The sequence below is a fragment of the Cavia porcellus genome, unplaced genomic scaffold (genome assembly GCF_034190915.1).
Source record: "Cavia porcellus strain 051 isolate PalLab524CR breed Dunkin Hartley unplaced genomic scaffold, mCavPor4.1 scaffold_1, whole genome shotgun sequence".
NCBI lineage: Eukaryota > Metazoa > Chordata > Mammalia > Rodentia > Caviidae > Cavia > Cavia porcellus.
The window spans coordinates 224394429-224421548 of record NW_026947484.1 but is presented as its reverse complement, the minus strand read 5'-3'; positions in this window follow the sequence as shown (position 1 = coordinate 224421548).

Genomic DNA, 27120 nt, shown 5'->3' with positions numbered 1-27120 from the left:
ACCTGAAAAAGAGTGTCAATAGTTCCCTGCCATGTTATCTTGCTGATATTTCCCTCCAATAAATTTTTGTCATTGTTCCTTTCATTTCTTTGCCACCTTAATTTTTTTGTCTCTCTTAAATTGTTATATTCCCCAGTGTAATTAACAAATAAATAGAATATTTTGTGTTTTGCATGGGACTGTGCTTTATTTAAATCATATCTGGGCCCTGAAGATCTTACCTCTTTATTGCATAAATATTTTCCTCATTAAGTCTACATTATAGATGAAGTTCTATTCATCAAGCAACATTGATCTTTGGACTTCATAAATGCTTTCTCGGACCTAGATTTTTTTTTTCCTTTAGTGGCAGTACTTAGTCAAAGTACTTACTCCAAAACTAGATTTGGCTATCTAAATGAGAAGTATTTAAACTTTATACTCAGGAATGGTTAATTATGATTGTAACTGTGAGTCAGATAAAAAGCCCACTCTTAAAAGAATAGGAAAGGAAGCCGTTAACTTTTTTTGATGCAAATATACTACAGAAACATAGTAAGATGTTTTTGTGTTAAAACGTAAATATTTCCCACACTGACCTTTGTTTTCCTTGAACAAACTTTATCTTATATTTTGTTCTGTAGAGTATCAAGAAAATTATACTTATAATGTTCAATATAAATATATGATTGAAATTTGAAAAGGAATATATCAGTTGCAAGTGTAAAGAATCATGAGTAAGCACATCTATTAAGACAAGCTACACATTTGGCCGAGAGAAGCATACACTGAAAGGATAATTCATAGTATTTTGTATGCATATTTTCAACTTGTATGAATGATTCCAAGAAGACATCATTACCACTGGTTACATTGTTTCACCAAGATATTGTTACTTTTAGTATGTAATTTTAATTACAAAACCATCATCTTCTTCCTGTGGGAAACTTCATGTTCATCTAGGTAAAAAATTCAGAATGTTAAGGTAGCATCATTTTCCATCATTCTTACTCCCCAGTGATGATCATGCTATCTTTCATCAACATCTTTGCTCTTCCTTGAAAAGTGGCATGGAATGAACTCCAGAGGATTTTGCTTGCTCATATTGTATACCTTACTAGTGAATAGTCTAACATCAGGACAGGATCTCTTTTCTAGCTCTTGGTGGTGCTGACACTCAGAGACACATTGTGTTTTATACCTTACAGGATTAAGAGAATATTATTTAGAAAACAGCCTCATAAAAATAAGGTTATACCAGCATGCAGTAAATTATAAACTGTTTTCATGTGTGTGTGTGTGTGTGTGTGTGTGTGTGTGTGTGTGTGTGCATGTAGGCAACATTGAACTGTGAAGCTTTTACTGTTAGAGTTTGTTTTTAACTGAATCAAAAATTAGCCTATTTTCATGTCATTGGAACTGCACCATTATAATTTCCCCATCAAATTTATCATGCTTTTGGTTATATTACAATTTAACCCTGCATGGGCCCACTGTTTATATTTTGTGTATTATGTATGATTATAGATAGAAAGTTTGGTTTAGTCACACTTTTGGGCTGATGAGAGAAAAACCAGTGATATAAATAAAAATATGCTTTGGGAAAATTTTCATTTAAAATCCAGTAGCTCTGGCAGAGGGAAAGCTATCTCAATGTAGCTTTTTCTATTTTACTTCTTCCTTAGGTTTTTTCCTCATTACTGAGAAATAACAAAAAAAAATGAGTGTCTTTGGATTTTATTTTCTATCCTTGCTACAGCAAAATCGTAACAAAAACACAAAGTTGCCTAAGATGGTTTGTAAGCCAAAGAGAACAGGACCAAACTTGGTAATGTAATTTCAGGTTACAGATGTTTTTAATTTATTGTGATCAATGATAGCACTTTCAGAATAATGGAGCAACAATGCTAGCTAATCCATTCCTCTATAAAAGTAGTGAGAATATTGTCAAATATTGTTAAAATTTACATTTTTAGAAATCTTGTAATTAACCAAAAGTTGTAGTACTTTGAGTAAAATTTATTCTTCTCCCCCAACAGCTAAATATTGATAAATCCATGAGACTTTCAGTTTTTTACCCCTATTCTTATCCTCCTGTTACTTGAAGATAGGTCAGTTGTGATTTTCAAGTCTAATTAGTACAAAGGGGAAGAGAGACAGGAGAAGTAAGAGGATAATGAGGAAAAGAAAGAATGGAAGGAGATTTAGAGGACACTTAACACACAATAAAATATCAACAGGATCTTATAAGGAAGAGAGAATAAGAAGGAGATCAAAAGAATGTTTGAGGAAAAATATTTAATATTTCCCAAATTGGCTGCATATCGAAATCCGTAAGTCTAAGCACTCAGAAACCTCAAGTTAAAAAAACTCTATGGGATTCACATTTAGACACATTCTAATCATGGGTTGCAAAACCAAGCAAGAAGGCAGAATACAGAGCATGAGAGAAGAAAGTAATCATGTGCAAAGTACTTTGAATGTGAGAAAGCTGTCAAATGATGAAGTTGTCAGTGGCAGAGTGCTTGCCCAAAGGGTTCATAGCCCTGGTTTGATTTTCAGAATCATGGAGGGGGATAGGGGTGGAGATTCAAAATGAAGTCGCTTGTGTTAAGCTGTAAAAAATGTAAATAAAGCCAAGAGATTTAGTGGAAAGATTCTCTTTTTTTTATCGTTTTAGATTTTTATTTAAAGTAAGACTAAGTAAAACAGAAAATGGGTAGAAATAATACATACATTCAGAGAAAAAATAAACAGAAATCACTAGTTAAAGTTTACATACTGTCCTTTTACAAATAGGTGTTCAAGATACAAAAGTGGAACATATAAGTGGGAATTCAAGCAGTGAGACTGCAAACAGTTCTGTTCAACTATCCTACAAAAACTTAGTAATATGATTATCAGTTCTATACACTTAAAAATACATGCAGCGATCCATATCTTCTGTTATGTTGGGATTAAACAAACTAAATCAGGCCAAAGTCATTCTGAACAAAGAATAATAGTGTTGCTGAATTTCACATCATAACATTCTGGGATCAGCACTGGGTACTGTAGTGTCTTTCTTTTTTTCTTTAATTTTATTTAAAGAAAGACTAAATAAAATAAAATGGGTAGAAATAATACATACTTTCAAAAAAAAAATAAAGAGTCACAAATCACTAGTTGATGATTACAGATTGTCCTCTTACAAATAGTTATTCAAGATACTAAAGTGGTGCATATAAAGTGAGGATTCAAACAGTGAGACTGCAACCAGTTCTGTTCAACTATCCATCAAAAACTTAGAAATATGGTTATAATCCTATACACTTAAACATACATGCAGTTGTCCGATGTTGGGAGCCGTGGCACTGTCAAGTCATCAGACGCGGTGATTGCGAGGCCTGTGGGAAAGTACAAAAGCCTGAGCTAGATTACCCCTCTCATCGAGCCCGCCTGTGTGGCACCTGTTTCTTATCACCCCACTAAGTTCCCGCCTCACAGGGTAGTCTGCCTAGCTATTAATCCTATATATAGCCAGTGCCTCCACCCCCGAGAGAGAGACTGAAGCACGGAAGGAGCCGCGGGGAGCGGACCGGTAGAGGCTTCGGGGGAGACTGAAGCACAAAAGGAGCCGCGGGGAGCGGACCGGTAGAGGCTTCGGGGCAGACTGAAGCACGGAAGGAGCCGCGGAGAGCGGACCGGTAGAGGCTTCGGGGCAGACTGTATAAGGAGAGAATAAAGAAAAGCCTGACCACCGCCAGACCTTGTCGTGTGTCTTTCCTGCCGGCCGGGAGCGACATCGACATTTGGTGGCCCGCACGGGGATTGATCAACCCCGAGACGCGGCGGTGGACTGCATTCTCCTACACAGTGCTGCAGCTGCAGGACAGGTGAGTAGAGGATAAGCCTGGGCCCTGGGTGGCGCGCACCTACAGGGTTTGTAGACTCCTCTCAACCTCACGCGTAAGTGGCGGGTTTCTTGGGCCTCACGCGGTGAGTATGAAACATAACACCAGAACTTAAGGTAATAAAAGAGTGTAAAACATAAACATAGAAGTAAAAATAACAGAAGATATATTAAAAATGGGAAACATGCCAAGTAAAGATACACAGCCTTGGTGTTGGTCCTTCGGAGACTCCTAAAGTCCAAGGACCTCAAGGTGGGGCGTAAGACTTTAGAAAATTTCCTTGCAGAGATTGACAGCTTTGCTCCCTGGTTTCTGCCTACAGGGCATGTAAACCTGCCCTCCTGGGAAAAGTTGGGCAGAGACCTTTCCCTAGCAGAACGGGAGGGTAGAGCTTCAGTCTCTGCTCGTCCATTGTGGGAAATGATACACACGTGCCTAAAGAGTGAGGGTAGTTACGGGGGGAGCTCTCAAGAACTTGTAGAAGTACGCGAGGTGTTTGAACAGGCACAGTCAGGAAGCTCCCGAGAAGGGTCCGTCAAGGAGGGCAGAGATACAAAAGAGGAAGCCGAGGCGTGGTTTGTGTCTTTCCGCAGGAATCGGGACGAGAACCAATGTGGGTCCCAGAGAGGTTGTCGCGACAAGTCCCTCGAACTGAAGATCAGGCCTGTTCCACCAGAGGCCAACCACAGACCCAACAACAAGATGAGCCCTAAAAGAACTGCAGGACAATCCCTTTTTGGGGGCCTGGAACGGCTTGCTCCCCTATGTGCTACCCTTGTATACGCATGGCTCGCTCGCATGGCCTACGACCGCGTTTAAAAGTGACAGGCTTCCCACATTCTCCTCCCTAGACAACAACATGTAGCAGGGTGGGTGAGTCAATGACGGGTAAGAGCGTGCCTCCCCAGCACGACTCAACCTAAGCCAGGCCCTACCCCGTTCCGCTCGAAAGCCGCTGGATTGTTAGATAAATTTCTCTCCGAGGGGATTCGTGGAGAGAAATGAGTGCATGCCTATGTGCAACCAGGTTCCGTCCGGTTCATTCCTGGCCCTAGAAAAAAGGACGAGGGCCTCAGGGCCTTGGTGGACCCTGGGACGGCCGACCAGGGTCTACGCTAAGGGCCTATGGTGGGCCTCAGTTCGGGGCATAGGCCTCTGCACTCTATCCAGGACGGGCTGCGATGCGCGTAGCCATCATTTAAAATAAAATAGGGGGAGATGTTGGGAGCCGTGGCACTGTCAAGTCATCAGACGCGGTGATTGCGAGGCCTGTGGGAAAGTACAAAAGCCTGAGCTAGATTACCCCTCTCATCGAGCCCGCCTGTGTGGCACCTGTTTCTTATCACCCCACTAAGTTCCCGCCTCACAGGGTAGTCTGCCTAGCTATTAATCCTATATATAGCCAGTGCCTCCACCCCCGAGAGAGAGACTGAAGCACGGAAGGAGCCGCGGGGAGCGGACCGGTAGAGGCTTCGGGGGAGACTGAAGCACAAAAGGAGCCGCGGGGAGCGGACCGGTAGAGGCTTCGGGGCAGACTGAAGCACGGAAGGAACCGCGGAGAGCGGACCGGTAGAGGCTTCGGGGCAGACTGTATAAGGAGAGAATAAAGAAAAGCCTGACCACCGCCAGACCTTGTCGTGTGTCTTTCCTGCCGGCCGGGAGCGACATCGACGTCCATGTCTTCAATTATGTCAAAATTGAACAAATCCAAGCAGTATAAAATCACTCAGAACAAAGTAAAGTACTATTGCTGGGTTTCACATTATGACACTCCAGGATCATCACTGTGTACTTTAGTGTCTCTTTTTCTTCAAAGAATATGTTCGTTTCATCATGTGCCATAAGATCAGTTCTTATAACCTGTTTATTGATCTACACATGCATAAGTCTTAACATGTATTTCTATCCTTTCTATATTAGAGGGAGAAACAAAACAAGGCAAGACAAAACAAAACATATTCCTATGAACACATGAAACAAAGAAAGACCTATAAGACCATTGTACAAGGAGTACAGTACTATAGTTACTGGGTTGTTCAGTACTATAGTTACTGTGTTGTCTCTTGTTATCATCAGTATAATTGGCTATATCATTAGACATAGTATAATTGAATATATCAATACATAACAGTATTAATAAAAACTTTGTATATAAAATAAAACTTCTTTGTATATAAAATAAAACTACTTTGTATATAAAATAAAATTTCAAAAACAGGCAGTTATCAAACCAGAATGTGTATCATTTTTTGTCATCTTCAGTGTAGTTGTCTATACTCTCAGACTTGATACTATCAATCATATCAGTTTTGAATAAAATCTGTCAATACCAAAGAGCAAGCAAACAAACCAGATTTAACTAAGATCAGTCATGATAAAACAAGATAAGTCATACAGGGATCTAGATTAAGATAATATGAAATTAAAGATAATTACTGTCCTATATCCTGATGTTTTGGGGATAGCTGTCTGTACCTTCAAATTTAATGGGACAGAATAAAATCTATCAAAAATAATAAAATCTATCTAAGCACTGTGGTGCGAGTAATCTGGGTTTTAAAGACAGATACACTATTAACAATATCTTCTACCATCTTTTTTAAGACTCTCGCTCTCCATTCACTTACCCAGGGTACACTGTGCATTTTTGGGTCTAAGACCCTCGATTTTAAATGGGGGGCAACCTACTATTTACCTAAGTGATTCCAAACTTTCTCTCTCCTGGACTTGATCTCTAATTGTATTCCTTTACCTATTAAAGCCTGTGTTTTGAACTTATTCACAAATACTGGTCTAGTTGCCCCTATTACTCTCTGGTTCCCTGTCACATAGAGCATTCTTTTCTCATATTTGATTTTCAGTCCATGTACTCTTTTTCATGTTAATTATATTTCCTATAAATAGTATCTTGGTGGACCCAGCCTCCTGATCTACTCCACGTGTGTTTCTATTTTTTTTTTTAATTTAATGTATCAAGGTCATCTGTATTAGAGATTATAACCAACCTTCTCTGCCTCATTTCTGTTATGCTCTTTTTTTGCCATCAGATGTCTGTTTATCTTCTTTGTTCTGTATTCTGCTCCATTCATTGAGGATTCTCTGCCACTGTTCCTGGATTCCTAGTACCTTCCTCCCTCTCTAGAATGTCCTGTGGTATTCTCTGTAGAGTTGGATTGATGGTTGTGAATTTGACAAGTTTCTCTTTTCTCTTTAAGCATCTTGCCTCTCCACTAATTTCTAGACACAGTTTAGCAGAGTATATCAATCTGGGTTAGAAGTTATTGTCTTTCAGGGCTTGAAATATTTTGCTCCAGTCTCCTCTTGACTTGATGGTTTGTGTCAAAAAGTCTGCCATTATTCTGATGGGCCTTCCTTTATAGGTTATCTTTTTCTTGTCTCTAACAGCTTTTAATATTCTGGTCTTATATTGAATTTCTGGGATCTTAATTATTATATGCCTGGATGTAGCTCTGTTTTGATTGTAGGTGGCTGGAGTTCTGTATGCCTCATACGTCCAAATATCATTTCTTTTTCCTTTGTTTGGGAAGTTTTCCTTAATTATTTCTGTGAATAACTTATGCAGTTCCTTTTTTGTACCCCAGCTTCTGCATTCACATTATTTATTCTCAAGTTGTATATCCTCTTGCAATCTTCTAGGCTTTGTATTGTTACTGCTTGCTTCCTTGTTATTTTTAAGAAGTTTTTCCTTTCATAATCTCACATTACAAAATTGCCCTCCAGTTTGGATAATCTATACTGAGTTTCTTTCAAGCAGATTTGCCATCTTTCCATAGAGTTTTTAATTTCCTGGTGATCTCTTTGAATCTGCTTCATGTATTCTAATTTTTTTTATATTATTCATCAAATGGTTCTCTCCTTTGAGTTCCTCTCTGCTTCCATCTGTGTCTTCTTGAGGGGTGGCTAGAATCTCTTTTATTAATCTTATATCTTGTTTATTTGGCTAAATATTTCGCTTTTGAACTTGTCTATGAGGCCCTGAAGAAATCTCTTTACATCTACTGGCACTGTGTCTGATATTGCATGTTTACTGTTCTCATTCTCGTTTTTGTTTTCCTGTCCTAGGTCAAAGTTATCAGGGTTGGGACCTGGGGACTTTTTGTCAATGATTTCTCTTCCCATCATTTTTTGTTTCTTTCAGGAGGGCCCAGTTTCTTTCTTTGTTGGTTACAATTCTTCTGAAGCAACATTTCAGTGTGTTAGTGAGTTGCAGACAGGGGCAGCATATTCTGGCCCCTCCCCTTTGGGTTAGTCAAGCTGGTGAGGCCTGCATTGTATTACTGTGTTCTGCCTCCCCTCCAAGTCAGCCAAACTTCTGAGGCTTCACTGCATTAGTGTGGTTAGTATGCACTGCTGCACAGGGAATTGATTTTGGATAACCTATTGTGTCTCAACCAGGCCTAGTTCACTCCACCAATCTCTTTCAGGAAGGGAACAACTGACTGAAGTAACTGCTCCCCTTGTACTTGCCAGTCCTGCCTGGTCCCAAAATGTCATCTGCAAAAGCCCCCCTTTCTGTGGAATGATTCCAATCCCATCATTCACCACAGTTTGATGCAGGCTCCCCACCAACTCAGCTATCCATTTGGCTGGCTGACCTCTGACCTCAGTGTGACTGTGCCTCCAGTGAGTCGAAGTGGTGGGACCTTGGATGACTTGGAAAGTCACCTGCTGAGGCAGAAACATTGAACCTTTAGCCGTTCCAATAATAGCACTGGGACTGTATATTTGATTGGTTCTTTTCACCTTAGTTTCTTCTTGGCATGAGAGAATTCATTTCCCTCTGTTCAGGGATCCCCACACTGTTATGTTTAATTCTAAGTTGACTATCTCAGGGAGCCTCTGTAGCCAGCTCTTATCTATCCACCATCTTTGCTCCAGTGGAAAGATTCTCATATCTCATCAAAAGAATATTGCAAAGGGCTCTGCCAAAAGCAAAACTTTCCATGAAGCCTTCCATAACTTTACAAAAAAAACACTTCTGCAAAGGCATTGCTCAGCAACTGCCTATACAAACTGGGACTGATGCAGTCCTTCTTGTTTATCCTTACACCAAGGATAATTGTTTCCAGAAATTTTACGCAAACAGTTTTCTCTATAAAAAGCTTTGTCTTCCCTTGTTTCCTTGGATATGTCCATACATACTCCCATTGAAATATACATTCTTAAATAAATTCATTATTTTTTTACCCTTTTAATTTATTTGTACATTTTAGATATACACAAAATTTCATTATCTTTGGGGAGTTTCTCTCTCTCTTTCTCTCTCTCTCTCTCTCTCTCTCTCTCTCTCAGCAAAACTGATTTTGAACCTTTGCATTCAAAAGTAAATGCATACTTTTTTTTTTTAATTTTAAGCCACCCATTTTGTGATATATTATTATTACCCATAGGAGTACTTTCTAAGTCATTGTGTATAGCCACCATCAACCAAATAATCAGACAAAAGCATGAGGGAAAAGAATACCACAAACCAATACCCCTTATTAATGTAGATATTAAAATATCTCAAAAATGTTAATTAATTGAAGCTTGAAATATAAAAATTACATTTTAGATTATGGCTTCAGAATTCAAAATAAGTTTAATATCTAAAATTAAGGTACTACATGATATGAATAGGCTTAGGAAAACCACATCTCCATATTCTAAACAGATTGAGAATAATTTGATGAAATTCAACACCATTTCATGATTTAAAAATACCACTCGGAAAAGTATGACTAGAGAAACATTTCCTGAATGATAAAAGCCATCTATGAAAAATCCACAAGTAACATGGTTAACATATTAATGAAAAAATGGTGATTTTCCCCCTTAATACCAGAGAGAAGAAAACTGGATATACTTTTTACCTTGTTCATATTGAATGGGAAGTTATTGATAGGTTAAGTAACAACAAAACTAAACGAAATAATAAAATAAGTAAAAGGCATCTAGATTGGAAAGGATGGAAGAAAAGTATTCTTATTTGCAGACAATATTTTCCTTATTTTTCTTTTTTGTTATGGAGGATTGAATCCAGGACCTTTATACTGATCTATATTCTTAGCTCTGTTTTCACTTGACACTAAGCCTTGCTAAGTTGCTGAGTTGCTGAGGTTGTGTTTGAACTTGTGATCCCCTTGTCTCAGCCTCTCAGAGTGCTAGAATGCATGAACAGACAAGTGCCACTACACCTGATTAACATCACCTTGCATATCAAAAATCCTGAGGAATTCACTGAAATGTTGTTACTAAAGCTAATAAGTTTATCATAATTTCAAGATACTATATCAGCATTACAGAAATCAGCTGTTCATACTTCTGTACATTAGCAATAGGCAATATAAAGATGAAGTCAAGAGAATAAATCCATTTATAATAGCATCAAAAGAAATAAAATACTTAGGAACAAATTTAACATAAGAGATAGAGGACTATAGTCTGAAAACTACAAAAAACATTAAAAAACCTAAAGAAGACCTAACAGGATCTCAGTTATTGAAAACTTAATGTTCAAGTATCAGTACTTCCTAAACTGATATATAAATTCATTGCAATCCCCAACAAAATCTCAGCTGACTAATTTGCAAAAATTTTAAGATACTCCTAAAATGATAATCCTAAAAGATAATCTGAGGCACCAAGAATGTTCACAGCAATCATGCAAGGGAACTAAATTGCAAGATTAACATTTCTTTCTTTCATTGTATTTAATTAGTTAATTTATTTGAGAGAGGGCCTCAGTCTGTAGTTCAGGCTGCCATTGAACTCATTATGTAGCACAGATTGGCCTCAAGCTCATGGTGATCCTCTTGCCTCTACCTCCTGATTGCTGACATTACAGGCATGCACCAGATCACCTGGATATTTAATTTGTAATTTGCCACAAAGTGTTAGTGATCAAGATGATTTGGCACATATGGAGATATAAACATACAGATAGTGAAACAGATTTGACAATCCAGAAATGAATTTATTTTTGTAATCATTCTACATTTGATAGGGGTACCAAGACAACTCAGTGGGAGAAGAAATATATTTCAACAAATATTGGTTATCTGTATTTAAAAAAGGCATCTTGATCCCTACATTATATTACTGTTTACAAATATTAAATAAAAATGAATCAAACACCTAAATTTAAAGGTTAAAACTATAAAATTGTTAGAAAAAATAACAGGTAAAACTTTATATTTTTATTAAGTAACTTTTTATAGATATGATGTCAAAGCACAAGTGACAAAAGAAAAAACAGACACATTTACCTTCATTGAAATGAAAACTTTCTGTTCAACGAAACCTACAAGAAGTTAACAATAGGGATGAAGGGTTGCGTGCATAACCCAGAAGCATGTGTGAAAAAACTATCACCTGTATAATGAAGGAAATGTTTGCAAATCATACATTTAAGTATTTGAAAATGGATCATTTATTTGGTCCCAAATACAAAATTATCTCCTTTAATATAAAACAAAATGAAAACTAAAATAAAAAATGAATAAAAGATTTAGATAAATGGACATTTTCCCACAGTTAATTAAAATAGACAAAACTTTTCTTATTCTAAATATTTTATTCTTTTATTCTTATTCTAAATCATTTTATTTTACAAGTATTTTGGAAGTTTAAACAATATGTCATCACATTTTAAAGTTATTTGGAGAAGTATAGCTCTAGATATCTTAAAAACAGGATAGTTCCTTTTTTTTTTTTTTTTTTTTTGAAAAACAGCACTGTAGATTGAACTCCAGGCCTTCTCACTGGGCTACACATCTATTGATTTTTTTTTTTTTATTTTGAGACAGAATCTTGTCAATTTTCCCAGGTTGGGCTCAAAATTTTGATTTTATGGCTTTAGACTCTTGGAGTGCTGAAATACACATTTTTGCTATCACATTTTTCAACACAGTTTACTTTCTATCTTATTTGTGTCTTTTATAATATATATACACTATTTATATACATTATATTTATATAAATTATTTACATTAATTCAGTAAGGATTATAGATTTTATTGTAGATATTTCCAGACTTTTTACTGAGAAAATAATTTTTGAAAAGCACTAAAAAATCTGTTAGAATGGCTGGGAGAAGAGAAAACAGGAGGTAAAAGTCCTCTGGGAAATCTGGAAAGTTGTCGCCTTCATTTCCCTTGAGGCCTAACCATAAATCATAAAACTCCAGAAAGAGCTTGCAGCTGCTTTGCTGCACAAGCCTAAATTGTTTCTTGGGAAGAACAGAATCTGCCCCTTTCTGCCTTCTAAATGTCACAGGAGTTCTCCTCTTTGATGGAATCTCAACAGGAGCTGTGCTTGTAAGGGATTCTGAGAAATGTGACTCCCAAGTATCTACCCCTGCAGTGTGAGGATACATAAGGGTGTTGGGATGACACTCAGCCATAGCTAGCAAAATAGCACAATATTCCTGCAGGAATCAAAGCACTGTCAAAATGTCTATTTTTTTTTTTTCTTTAGTACTGAAATAAGAAACACATTGTAAAATTCAGGATAGACATACTAGGAAAGGATAGGAAACCAGGGTTCTCATCCCTGCCTTTCCCACTTTATAGTTTTAACCATATATGAGACAGATAAACTAACACTAGGGCTATGGTGCTACTTTATTACATTAATCCAGCTACGTCTTATAAATCACTTTTTGTGTGAGTGCTTTAGATTTAGTTGTTAAACTTTGTTCTACAAACTTGCCTGTTTTGGAGTCAGCACTATTCGTGGACAGTCGTGGAAGAGACCAAGACTTCAGCAAGAAACAAGCCCTCCCTGTGAATCAACACCACACACAGACCACTAGGGGGATAGCTAGACACCAGTCCTTTTCATTGCACATCCTGGGAAACAAGAGTCTACCACCCCCTCTCCATTCCTTCATACAAAAGTGACTGGCTGATCTTGAGAATCAGGCTGTGATGATAACTATTGATGTAAAACACAGCTTAATGCTTGTAGTGTTTAGTGTTTCACTGACATTGCAGGTCTAAAGCTGGTAGTCTGATCATCTATTCAGAGGCTAACACTATGCAGAGCAACACCTATGGGGAATCTCCTTATGAAGGTGGTAGTCACTGTTAATTCCCTATTAGCTTGTTTTGAAGTGCGGTATCATTTTTATTATTTTGTTGGGTTGGGTTTTATTCTGTTTTTTTTTTTTTTTAAGAGGAAAAAGAGAAAAACACAAAACAAACCAAAGCGGTGTAAGGGTACATGTAATACAGAACTACAAAAAAACAAAACAAAAACAAAACAAACAAACAAACAAAAAACAACATAACAGTAAGAAATCACCTGTTAGTATATTACATATTATCATCTTGAAAATAGTTCCTCAAATCACAGTATCAAAGAATACAAGGTGGACATTCAAACAGGTAGACTGCAAACAGCTGTGTTCAATGATCCAAAAACATTGATACAGTCAGCTATTTAACACCCCTAAACACACTTGCTGTTATATCCGTTAGAGCTCTTTTTCTTTTTTTTTTTCCCCTCTCTTTTTTACAACAAAATTCACGCACTTTGGATTTCATTACTCCTTAGTGCTTATTACTTTTTTTTTTTGGGGGGGGGAGAATACAGTCAAATATGGCAAAACAAAGCTGTCAGTCAATACCAAGGATAGACATAGCACATGATGTAGAACAGAGTACAAGTTTATCAACAATGGTTATCAACGTTGTCCCTTGTTTCCTTAAAAAGAATTGTCTATGTCATTAGATATTATAAAGTTGGACAAAACAGTAGAGAACAAGACCAATAAAACTTAGGCATTGTAAACATTACAGGACTTCCAAAGAAGACAATAGTCAAACCAGAATGGGTATCTTAGTGAATCTTATTGTCTTCAAAGTAGTTGCCTATGTCTTCAAACTTGATACTACCATATAGAATGGAACAGAGTCTAATCAGTCAAAACAAGATCGTGGGAGTACTACAGGACTTCAAAACAAGTTAATAGGAAATCAAAAAGAGTTACTATTTATATATCCTAATTTTTTGAATTTTTTCTTTAATTAAGACAAACATAAGAAATGACTAAATAATTTTTTTAAAACAATAAGGGGGAGATTGAGATAAAGCAGGACATAACAATATAACAATAGAGGTCACAGCATGACTGTTTCAACAACCTAGTACTTCACCACCATATAACCTGACTTAATAGTAGTTACCATAGTGTCTTTTTCCTTGATATATTTGGATAAAACTTCATATTATACTTGATGGCATGGGCAGCTATTTCAAAGATAACAAGATATATTATGGTAGCCTTTTTGGATTTACTATTACCTTATTTTGAAGTCATTTATTACATTCATTATTTGCTTTTACTGGTTGTATTCTGTTCTGTTTTGATTTTTATTATGTGTGAAAGCATCTGCAGGTATTTTGAAGGCAACAAGGGGCATTATAGTAACCATTGTTGATTTCATATTGCTGTGAAGTCCTGTGTCACTTACACTGGTTTGTTCTGATTGGCTTTTTTCTTTTTTATTTTGGTTGGCCTTATTATCTTTAAATTTTTTTTTTAAATGCCTGTTTTGCAATTTGTGTTCCTTGAGCTTTTGGCTGCCTAATATTAATTTAAAATGCAAACATATTTATATTAATTTCTTGTTGATGTTATAATATATGACCACAAGTTTGTGCCTTACAATAACATAAACTTAGTCTCTTAACATTCTGGAGGCCATAAGTCTAAAATCAGTTTCAATAGGTCAAGTCAAGGCGTAGCCAGGCTGGCTCCTATGGAAATGATGGTGTCCTGGGAGACCTGGTAGAATTGATTACAGGTCTTTTTTTTTTTTTTTTTTTTTTTTTTGGCTTCAACAGGTGGCTGTATTCCTTTACTTGAATCCTTCTTCTTTATGTCACCCCAGCTCTGGCTTCTGTCATTAGAGGCCCTCGTATTCTGTTGCCAAATTTCCCTGTGTCTCCCTCTTACAAGGACAATTGTGATTTCTTTTAAAGCCCACCTGGAAAATCCAGAGGAATCTCTCTCTTGGAGAATTCTTAATTTAATCATATCTGCAAAATACATTTTTGCAATTTAAGTAAACATTGATGAGTTATGGGTTAATGCCTGGATATCTTTGGGGGTCATTATTCAGCATACTGCATGTAGGAAAAAGACAAGTGCATTTCCTTTCAAAGACATTGTCTTAGCTACTTTTTACTCATTGCTGAGATGAAATACCTGAAGCCCAAGTTGGGAAAGGAAAAGTTTATTTCTTACAGTTTTTGGAGGTTTCAGTCCATATTCACTTGGCTCCAAGGCAGGTGGGCATGGCTGGGCTGCAGTTTAGGGTGGCTGTAAACAAGAGGGAACCAGCAAAAAGCAAGACACACCTTTTTCCTGCCATTACATCACATCCTGGATCCACCCCTATGTTGGTGGAGTACTGACACCATCAATCTAAGCGCTAGACAATGAACCAATCACAAATGCACAATGCAAACTTATAAGGCCTGGGGCCCACAGACAAAACCATGACATTTCCCCTGGCCCCCAGGACTCATGTACATTCTTGATACAAAAGACATTTAGTCCACCTCCAAGAGTTGCCAAAGTCCTAAGTTTCATTGTTGCTGAAAAGTCCAAGTTTCAAGTCTCCTCCAAGATCTATGGTAAACTCTTAACAGTAACCCCCTGTACAAATGAAAAAAGATTAAACATTTATGAAATGCAAAGACACAAGATAAACATTACCATTCCAAAAGTTACAAACAGGGGAATAGAAAGCATTGGAAACAAAAAAGTCCAGCATCCAGCAGGACAAACATTAAGTCCCAGAGTTCCATGCTCAGCATCCGAAGCAATCTGGTTGCAGGTTCCAAAAGGCTTGGGTGATTCCACCCCCATAGCACTTCCAGTGATTTCAACTCCTGCAGCTTTTCTCTTAAATCCTCTTTGCTTGCTTTTTGCAGCTTTCCTTGGATCACACACGTTCCTGGCTTTTCCAAACTTCTAGAGCCTCCACTGCACATTTGGCTTCACATTTACATCTTCACAAATTGCCCTCCCAGGGGCCCACTGCTTGGCTGGCCAGGCTGTTTGCAATCAAGGTGGAAGCCCTCTTACCCTCAGAATTTGTGCATTTTCCTTGCACCTAAAATGAGCACCTTGTGGATGCCACCAAGGTTTGCTGCTAGCTGAAGCAGTAGCCAGGTTTTTCTCTTTCTTGGCAGTAGCGGCCAGTTGCCTGGATTGCAGGGTTCTGTTTACCTGATTGTGATGAAAAGCTTCTCTGTGTTGCCGCCATTCTGAAACCTCACATGGCCTCTGTTGCCATTCTGGAGCATGGCACTCTGCAGCTTTTCCATCTGAGCAAATTCTTTCACTTTTGCAGTGAGGCTGCAATAGGTGGGGACCCACTTCCTGGGAAGCCCGAGGGCCATTTTTCTTATCTCTCTGTTTCTCCTCAGTAATCAAAATTTCAACTCTGTCTTTACAATCCATAGCCTTCCTGGCATTTTCCTTCTGGTCAAACTCACAGTTTTGCAAATTATCCTGCTGGGCTCTTTGCTGTTGACTTGCAACATAAATCTGGCTAAGCCACCAAATATAGCCATGCCACAGACTCAATATTCAATTGCTTTTAATTTGTTTTTCAAGATTAATCAGTCCATTGCCCTTTGTCTAAGTCTCAGGCAAAGTCTGTGGGCATGAACAAAATGCAGACAAACTTTTTGCCAAGCCATACCACAAATCATGGGGAGTCCAACAACCAATGCAGTCCTTCTTCACAGCAGAAACCTCCCAAGCCTGGTCTTACCATCAGGCTTTCTATCAGCCTTCGGGTCTCCTGAGCTCTGACCAGTATCTCCTCTACAGAACAGCCTAAGCTGCTCCAACTCTATGCATCCAGGCAACATGTCACAATCTTTCCAAACTCTGCCCACAAGCCATTTCCAAAACCTCTCAAAAAACATGGTCAGGTGTAGTAACAGCAGAGGACCTCATCCTGGTACCAAATTCTGTCTTAGTTACTTTTTACTCATTGCTGAGATGAAATACCTAAAGCCAAAGTTGGGAAAGGAAAGGTTTATTTCTTACAGTTTTTGGAGGTTTCAGTCCACACTGAGTTGGCTCCAAGGTAGGTGGGCATGGCTCGGCCGCAGCTCCTGATGGATGCAAACAGCAAGCAGGAAACAGCAAAGAGAAAGACAGACCTTCTTCCTGTCATTACATGATATCCTAGCTCCACCCCTTTTTGGGTGGAACACTGACACCATCAGTCCAAGTGCTAGACAATGAACCAATCACAAATGCACAATGCAAACTTATGAGGCCTGGGGGCCACAGGCATAAACCATGACAGACACCCTTGTTCCTGTTTTGTGATCGTGTTTCCTGGCCAATACCTAAGTCACCAGCCTCATCCCTTCACCAGCTTTGGATCTGAAATCATACAGAGAAGGCACTTCAATAATTATTGCCCTTTCTAGGATGATCCTTAGTTATATGGTACTAAGACCTTCAACTTCCCTAGCTGAAATTGTGGTAGTGCTGTAGATTTGTGAAAATGCACACACACACACACACACACACACACACACACACTCACTCACAAATTTTAATTATTTGAAATGACATTATTTTTCAAAAGAGGTATTATCTCTTCTATTTAAACTCTTTCTTCAGTTTCTGGTTGATTCTTGACTTACAAATCCCTTGACACAGAGAGCGTTAAGACTTTTCTAGCTTGCTGAAGAGAGGTCTGCAACCGTGAATTCATGATGAGACCATAGTTAGGACTTTACTTTTTTGCTTACTGGGGACTGAAATATGTATTCTCACTCCTCGTTCTTGGAGTTTCTTTTTTATTTGACCCTTATTTTCCCAAGGAAGTAGAATATTCCATGTAAATTTTACCTGCTGGTCAGTAATTTCTTTTTTTTTTTTTTTTTTTTTTTTTTTGGTCTTTTTCGTTTTTTTTTTTATCGGTACCGGGGATCGAACTCACGACTGGCTGCTTGCAAGGCAGGCGCTTATGCCACTGAGCTAAATCCCCAGCCCCCTGGTCAGTAATTTCTATGGTCTGTTCATGAGAGATTATGACAAATGTGTGAAGCTTCAGTTGCAAAGACAAGAGATAGGTCACTATGAATCTTCCTATTGATGATGATTATTTTCACTCAGATTACACTGTAAGCCTTTTTACTGAAGTAGAATTTTATTTCAGAAATAAATGATCATATAGAGTACTTAGAGCATGCAGGAATCACCAGTAAACAGTGGCAAATGACCAGATCATCCCTCCAAGCTGGTGTATGTATTTGTCTATTTCATTTGAGCACATAGAGAATCTATATTCTGGAAATCCAAGTTAAATTATGCAAAAATAGACCATATGTATACTAAAAAGACTGATAAACTAAGTAGAACTAATTAAAATTACAGACAAATTTTCCTTTTTATTATTCTTTATTTTTAAAAAAGTATTAGAAAAAAAGTTTAAAAAATTAAAGTTCTCTCCTTAACACTTATGTTCAAAATTTCTATAGAATTTCAAAACAAGATGATAGGAAATTATCAATGGTTATTATATTGTATATTGTTATCTTCAAAAGAGTTGCTCAGATTATCAGATATAGGGATGTGAAATTGATCAAGCAATATAAGCAGTAACTATTCCTTTCAATGAACTAATAGAATGAGTAGTACAATTATCTTAAGTATCTTGAGTTCTTTTCCTTCTTGCTTTTCCCCTTTTCCCATCCAAGTTGCTCTTTTCTTTTCAGCAGTTCTTTTCCTTTCATGATATACATTGTATTATTTTGTTTTCATTTATTCTTTCAGTTTCTTGCACTAGGGAGACAATAAGATGTTTACACATGCAAGTCTGATTTATTTCACTCATGTGTCGTCTCAAGTTGCACCCATTTGCCTATAAAAGCCTTAAGTTTATTTTTCTTTATAGCTAAGTAGTACTCTATTGTAATAAAACATCACATCTTTTTAATTCATTCCTTGTTTGATGGGCATTTGAGTTGTTTCCAAGGTTTAGCTATTATAAATTGTGCTGCTATAAATGTGGGTGCACATATATTGCTGAGATATGGTGATTTTACTTCTTCTGGGAAAATACCCAGACCTGGAATAGCTAGGTAGATTTTGACCTCTAATCCTAGTTTTATGAGGAATTTCCACATTGATTTCTACAGTGGTTGTACCAGTCTGTGCTCTCCCCAACATTGGAGAAGTGTTTCTTTTATCCTACAGCCCTTCCAGCACTTGTTATCAGTTGATTTCTTGAGGATAATCATTTTTTTCAAGGGTGAGATGTTTTCTCCATATTGCTTTTTTTGTTTCTTTGTGTTTTGTTTTTTCTTGTATCGAGGATAGAGCTCATGAGCTTGTTCTTGCTAGGCAGGCACTTATGCTGCTAAGTTAAATCCTCTGTCCTCCATATTGTGTTAATTTGCATCTCTCAAATGATCATTGATATTGAACTTCTTTTCATGAATTTTTTTTCCCATTTGATTTTAGATGAATGCATGGTACTAAGCAATTTTCTGCACAGAATTCTTACATCTTGCTACAAGATCTGGTAGAACAATATAGTGTTTATTTAAAAGAAAATATTTATCACATTAAAAAGTGCATTGCCATCCCCTTCAAAATAAATCCCCTTGCTTTGGACACACTTATTCCATGGTTGTTGCCAATTTCTGAAGCAGTTTTGAAAATTCTTTTATGTGAATATTTAGTTGCACTATTGCCTCTGGTTCCTGAATGGATTAAAAATGTTTGTGTTTCAGGGTAATTTTGCCTTTGGGGGAGAAGCAGAAGTTGTGCAATATGGATCCAACGAATCAGGTAAACAAGGACACACCATAATGTTTTTATGATCCTACTTTTCCATTAGATCACATGTGACTGGAGCAATCACCATATTTTTTTTATCATATTTCATAAAGATGTGCAAGAGAACTTTCAAAACTGCTCCAGAAAGTAAAAATACTATGCCAGGGTTTGTGGAACTCATCTGTAATCCCAGCACACAGGATCCATAGGTTTGCTGCAATTTCCAGGTCAGCCTGGACTACAAATTGAGTTCAAACCAGCTTAAACTACATAGTAATACTCTGTCTCAAAAGACAAAAAAAAAAAAAAAAAAAAAAAAGACAGAGAGAGAGAAAGAGAATGAGTATTTTGAAGCAGACCAATATAATATAACTTTTAATCTAAATAATGTTTTATATTTTATGAAAAAAATAAAATTTCATATCAGGTAATAAGAGATTGTTAACTATTTAACAATAGTTAAAACACTGTATCATTATGTTCAGCATAGTCACTCAGCATATAAGACACTTACAAAAATGATACTTACAAAGAAGAAATAAACATGCTTTAGCACAAAACTTTCTTTCCAGTGAACTAAGAGAAACTAGTAGTATAAATGATAAAATTAGCATATATATTAAATCATTTTTGAAACAAGAGGATAGATAATTTGTAGAATCATCTGAACCTCTTGTCTATTTTTCAATCTGCTCCCACCCTGTATTTTACTACTGAAAATGGACGAAGGTACCCTACTAATCTTAGGTAAAATTGCTTCTTTTCTAGGGTAGTGAAGGTGTTACATAGTAATTTTTACCAGCAAGTCTTATTTTGCTTCTACCTGTTATAGAGTAGACAGAGATTTAATTTATGTCAACATTTAACAAAGCTGAGTAAAAGACAATGTAAAATGTTTGAAAGGAAGATCTGTTTCCAATTGACAGGGAGCAATTGAAATGACAAAATTCTCATAGCAACAGTTCCATTCTAAACTGAATCCTGGAATGGAGTGAATAGATATTAGCACATCCTTTTCAGTTCTATTTTCCTGCGTTCCTGTTTTGCCTTAATTTTTTTTTTTTTTTTTTTTTTTTTTTTTTCATATCATAGCCTAGAAACTTTCAGGCAATGCTGACTCTGGCATTGGCCAGATCTGTCCACTGGAGGACAGGTCTCCTCATGTATTCTCAGTGTAACCGGTTGTAACACAGATTACAATTGGATACATTGCTGGCAGCTAACATTAAACTATTTGATCCAACAATCTCCATTCCATCCAGCAAATTATCTCAAGCCAAAGACACAGCAGGACTGCTTAGGTGTGCCTCTCCTTTTCCAAAGCATTTTTAAGAGCCAAGAAGAAAAGTCTTCAATTTGAAATTACAGGGGTGATTTCCTTTGTTCTAGGAAGTAGTCAGCTGTTAAGGAGTGATACCTTATTTACACAAAAAGTTTCTAAAAATAGAATTTGACTCTTGTATTAGGGCTCCTTTTCTTATTTATTCTAAAAGATTTTGAAATTCAAAAAGAAAAGAGCAGAACTGCACAAAAGCAGGATGTCTTGAATGTACTTTGAATATAACGATTAATCCTTAGAACAGGGCATCCCAGTGCCAGGACTCTATGCTTAAAGTTTGCTTACAAAAGAAAGCATTTATCAAGACACATGAATCCATTTATAACGCTCCACACTGGGATGACTCCAGCGTGAGCCAAAGAGTGAGACAGTGGGGTCTGACAGCTAATTTAAAACCAAGGTCTTCACCGTCTGTCCAGAGATTTATCAGAGTCAAGCAGTCAGTATCTTTTATGACTCATACCTTCTCCTTTTTCAGAGGTAGTAGATGGAAAATACAGGAAAAGGAGGTTCCATCCATTGCAGCTGAGTAAAATCACATAAACACTGTGGCTGGAGATTTCATTGTAACACCTTCTTAGCTAATTACTGTCAGCATTAAATTACAGTCAGGAGCACCCACTCAATACCAATTCATTCATTGTAGGTCACAGTTTGGCAGAAAACCTGCAATGAAAGACCAAAGCTTTATCCGCTGAGCCTTTTATATGTGACTAAACAACAGTCTTGACAAGTATTATAATTTGCATCAAGCAGGGCTACATCAAATACCAATTAATAGGGTTTTTAATTCTTAAATAAAGATTTGCTCTAGCATCTAGTCTACTTGGTAGAATTTATGATTTTTGCATATCTAAAGCTTGTAGACCATTTCTCCTTCAGTTCAAGCACTGTATCTTTTACTATTATCCACCTTCCAAAGCAAAGTGTAACGTGGTATCTTTTTTTAGAAAAATACATTGGAGTAGTTGTTTTTCAATACTGTGATAGAGGCAAACTTTTTGGTGAGGCTTTTCTTTTTTTTAAATCCTAAGCCTCTGAAATCCATTCTTACACACAGGTGATTAGACCAAGAGGTGCTTTTAAGACCTGTATAAATGTTGCAATTGCCTTAGGTAATTTCTGGCCTAAAAAGCTATATGACACTACTAACCTTTCCAGGAGGTTAATTTTGTCTTTGTTATCATTTAACTACTATTCAAAAAGTTTATTTAGAAAAATAAATCAAATGTACTCCAGCATAGTATATATGGGTGGCAGTTTAATACAGATTTTTAAACTGATTTTCTGATTTTAAAGAAGTAAGATTGAAGTGAAAACTCTCTTACACTAATACAGATTGAATGATGATATTAATTCAGAAGAATCAATTTCTTCTGATCTTTTTTGCAAAGCAAAGTAAACACCCATTTTAATGTCTTGTCTCCTGCCGTGGAATGTATGCTCCTGGGGCTGTTAGTGTCCTGTACACTGCTCTATTTCTCTGGACCCAGAATAGTTGCTGGACACACAGATTTTTGAATCAGTAGTTGATGAGTGAATAAATAAAAATTAAATTGAAGAGAAGTGATATTAGGAGAATTTTTTTTCAAAAAAGTGATCCGGAAAATATTTTTTATCTTTTGCTTTTGACATTGGTGACAATCAAGTCCATGAAAAGAGTTTGAGTCTCCTCCTCTTTTATAGGACTCTGTCACCTGCAAAGTACTGCTAGCAGTAATCTTTTGATCATGGAAGATACGTCTCTGGGAAGAGCGTGGCTCTAAGTGTCTACAGTGAATATATATGTGTGTGTGTGTGTATATGGAAACTTTGAGGGCTTTTATTTTTGTGGGAAAAAAACCTCAGTTATCTTAGAGGAACATAAATTATCTACTAAAAAGACTTTTGGAATTTTAACATAAAATGAGTGGAATTTGTGTGAAATCGACAAATTTTTCCTCTATAATCAGCTAAAGCATTTCATTTCAAATAGAAACCAACTGAAAATGCAGTAATTTTCATATGCAAAGGGACAAAGGCACTTAGCACAGCTGAAGATTCAAATTATTCAGGAAACAACAGGGCTATACTTGGCTTTAATTTGAACCTCAGCTCTTCTGCACAGATTTAGTGTCTATCTCCCGATACCTGTTGTCATCAGAGGACCTACAGATGGCTAGGTGTCGGGACAGAGCCCTAACCACCCTCCCTTTGCCTCCTCGGCAGCTTCTCCCTATCAGACTATCTTATCCAGCCATCCCAGACCAAGAGGCAGCCGTCTTTATTCACACAGGAAGGAAAAGAATTTCTGGAAAGTATCCATTCATCATTATCCAAGGACAAATGGATACATGAAGTTATGCTCACTCATATTTAACCATTTAGAATCTTTCAGTAGATTGATGGGTCCTTTGATTACGTTAAGGAAGCCAGAGAACAGATAGGAATTGATCAAGCACTTGTTAAAAGGAATGGAGTGTGTAAGGGCAGATCTCCCTCAGAGTCAAGCGAGAGAGTAAAGAACCATGGTGTAGAACCTAAGGGTATTTTTATGGAGATGTAATTTTCCTTTAGGTGGTCTCATTTAATAATCAGAAGTGTCTAAGGTAGAAATGGGTGTCCTGGAATGTGGGGAATACATGGTAGCCATAGATGTTCAGAGAGCATGGATGGCCTTCTCAAAGCAGATTCAGAAAGGGTTCAACAAAGGGAAGCAACATGGTTTTCCCACAAATAGTGCATAAGAGTTCCTTTTTCCCCACAGCCTGTCCAGTATTTGTTGTTGGTAGTTTTCTTTACCCAGGCCATTCTTTCTTGAGTGAGAAGGAATCTTAGTATGGTTTTAATTTGCATTTCTCTAATGAGTAATGATGCTGAACATTTTTTCATGTATTTATTTGCCATTGGTGTATCTTCACCTGAGAACTGTATAATTTGGGGATCTGATTTTTTAAATTATTTATATGTTCTAGACAGAAGTCCTTTTTCTGAGGGACAGTTCACTAAGGTTTTTTCCCAATTTGTGTGTGTGTGTGTGTGTGTATGTGTGTGTGTGTGTGTGTGTGTGTGTTTCACTGTGATGGAGATTTCTGTACAGGGAATCCAACTCACTGTCTCTCACTTGCCTCATTCTCTTAAACTCAAAATTCTATATAGATGCAATTTAAAAGCAAAAATAGTTTACAAGGCTAGTTTTAGAGGAGGGAATCTCCTTTCCCTCCATTTCTTTTTCTTTTTGGATGTCTGGTAAATATTTCTCTATTTCTAAAGAGCAGGTTCATAGTTCTAGTTGTTGATTGTTTGTATTCATTTATGATCTATTGACTCTTTACTAAGAAGAAGAGACTCTTTCTCTCTCTCTTTTTTTTTTTTGCTTTGCCAATTTCCTTATTCATTTTTCCCTAATTGTATTATAACTCAGATGCAGCATTATTCAGTCTTATTATGAGCAGTCATCACTGAGTTACACAGTATCTACTTTCCCTCAAGTTTTCGCTTTCTAGATATAATTATTACAATTAGGATGTTTTTGTCCATGTGTACATTTATTAGTCTTCCCTAACATTTAATTTTCTAGATTTTATAATTATGATTTTTTTGGTGTATGTGCATTTTCTTTGTTTTCCATAAACATTGTTACCATCGATTCCATCCCAAACTCATACATATTTCTCCAGGTCTCTTCCAGTTTTTATTTAGATACATCAGGTAATATATCAGTTTCATCATCTTGAAGAAATACTCTCCCATGGGAAGGGTAAAATAGGGAAATACTAGGAGGGGTGAAGGACTTAAGGATATTTATGGACTTGTAGGACAGAGTGACAGAGAGCAAAGAGTGGGACATCACAGCTAAGAATCAGGCAGGGGCTAATGGTACTGTCCTGCTCCCTCCTTACCCTGGCCAGGGGCCCCTGCATACCACCCCTTGCTGTGCTTTGCACCTGCTAAGGATGTATGATAAGGCCCAGTAGAGAGGCACAGGGCGGTATTTTCAGATACTCCATGATGGCAGTGGGGCCTTGGGTGTGGCTTCTTCTCTGACCATGTAGTGTATGTGTCAGATCTCTCCAGGCTGCTGGTATGTGTCCTGTGTCCTTTTCATTGTTTTGTCTTAAGTCTGTTTTATTTTATTTGATTAGATTATGTCTCATGGTATGAGCAGTTATTTTGAAGATAGCAAGATACATTATGGTAGCCACTGTTGATTTTTACTATCTTAGTTTAAAGTCCTGTATCACTTTCATTATTTTGTTTTCATTGGATTTACTCTGCTTTATTTTGTATGGTTATATTCTCTTTAAAATAAAATAAAATAAAACAGCAAGTCCCACCCTGCACCCTGTAACTCCCACCGTTATTCCACCCTGCTATTGATTACAAACACTATTCCCTGTGCATTCCCAGCCCTCATCCTTGGGCCATAATCACTCCCTGTATAGTACTTTCTCCTTGGCAGGGAGCCACAAGACCCTGTCACCGACGTCTACCCTCACGACCATATAAAAAAATCTCATATGCTATAGGAGAGTAGCTGACCGGTCTCAGTGCCATGAGGGGCCTTTAGGTTTGTTCTGGAATAAACTTGACTTGTTGAACCCATATTTTGTTTTTTTTTCCCCCTCTTTTATTCCTAACAGGAAGTATCAAGCAAGGCCTTGTCCACTTTAAGAAATTTGGGGCTTTACTATGAAATTAAGAAAGAATCCCTTGAGTGGCTTGACTGGGAGAGCGTATGACTAGATTGATGGTCACTCTAGTTGCAGCATGCAGGTATACACTAGAGGGACCCAGAATGGAAACAGAGACAAGTCACACATATGGGACATAGTGTAGCTTGAATTCAGGTGATCGTAGCGGATAGTGGGAAAATGTTTGAGAAATATTTAGATAAAATCCTTAAGATTTGAGGAGCTGGATATGGCTGGTAAAGGAGAAGGAGGAATCAGGAAAGATTAAGAAGTGTCTGGTTCATTCAGCTGGGTGAATCTTGGTACTACTCACTGGCATGAGAACACATTTTTAGTCAGACAAGTTGAGGTCTCTCTGAGCAACCCAGACTGGCCTTGAACTTGTGGCAATTCTCTTAGCTCAGTCTCCTGAGTTGGGGCTACAGGCATGTGCAATCACACCTTTATCTACTTGTAGGTCATTAAAGAGTAAGACAAGACAAAGTGTGCCACTCTTTCTCTGAAGAGTGTCCAGCCCATGGTTCAACCAGGGCATAAATGTCATCATACTGGACTCAGATTTGGGAATATGGAATGTGCCTGAGAGTTGAAATTTTTTTCATTGTGCTTAGGGAATTCTTTTTTGTACTTCCTTTTTCTTCTTAAATGCTTTTTCAAGTTGCTTGAAAATCAAATGAGACAACAAATGCAAAACTACTTGGAAGAGAAAAAGATCTCTCAAAAGGAGTTTATTTTCTTATCTCATGTCTTATATGTTTTTTGCTCTCCCTTTAAATTTCTGTTTCTCTAATTTTATAAAAGGAGATCTAGGTAAGGTGTATTAACAAAGGACCTAATCACTGAAAATAACGAGATAGAACCATTCTCACCACACATGTACCCCATGGGGCATCTGCTGGGTAACTTTCAGATGCAACTCCATCCTGCGGTGTATTGGTGGAAACTGCTTCCTTATTTGAGGTTTTGTTCAGTATTTGAGTTCATGAAACACAAGTAAGTACATGGAATTACTAATAAATGTCAAGTTTTAGTAGTACTTGAAATCGTGGGTTCATTTAAAAGGTCTCTGTAAACTTCAATAAAACAAATGTCATAGGGCATTTTGGAAGATGAACAAAAGGTGTTTCCACTTTACACATTTCCAATACTTTAAGAACCCTGACGTAGTGTACTTTATCATCTCTGAAGTGTGCAGATGCAGAAATACTTATTGATAATTTCTTGGATGATTAAAAGAGGCTTTTATCCCTTTATCTTATGGGGCAGATTAACTATGGAATATATCAGTAATGAGAAACAGTCTTGCATGTTGATTCTTGTATTGGCTCATGCTACGACTCTAAGAGCACTTAGAAATATGTTATATTCCATCTATTTGAATGATGTAAAGTTCAGTTTCAGCTTTGG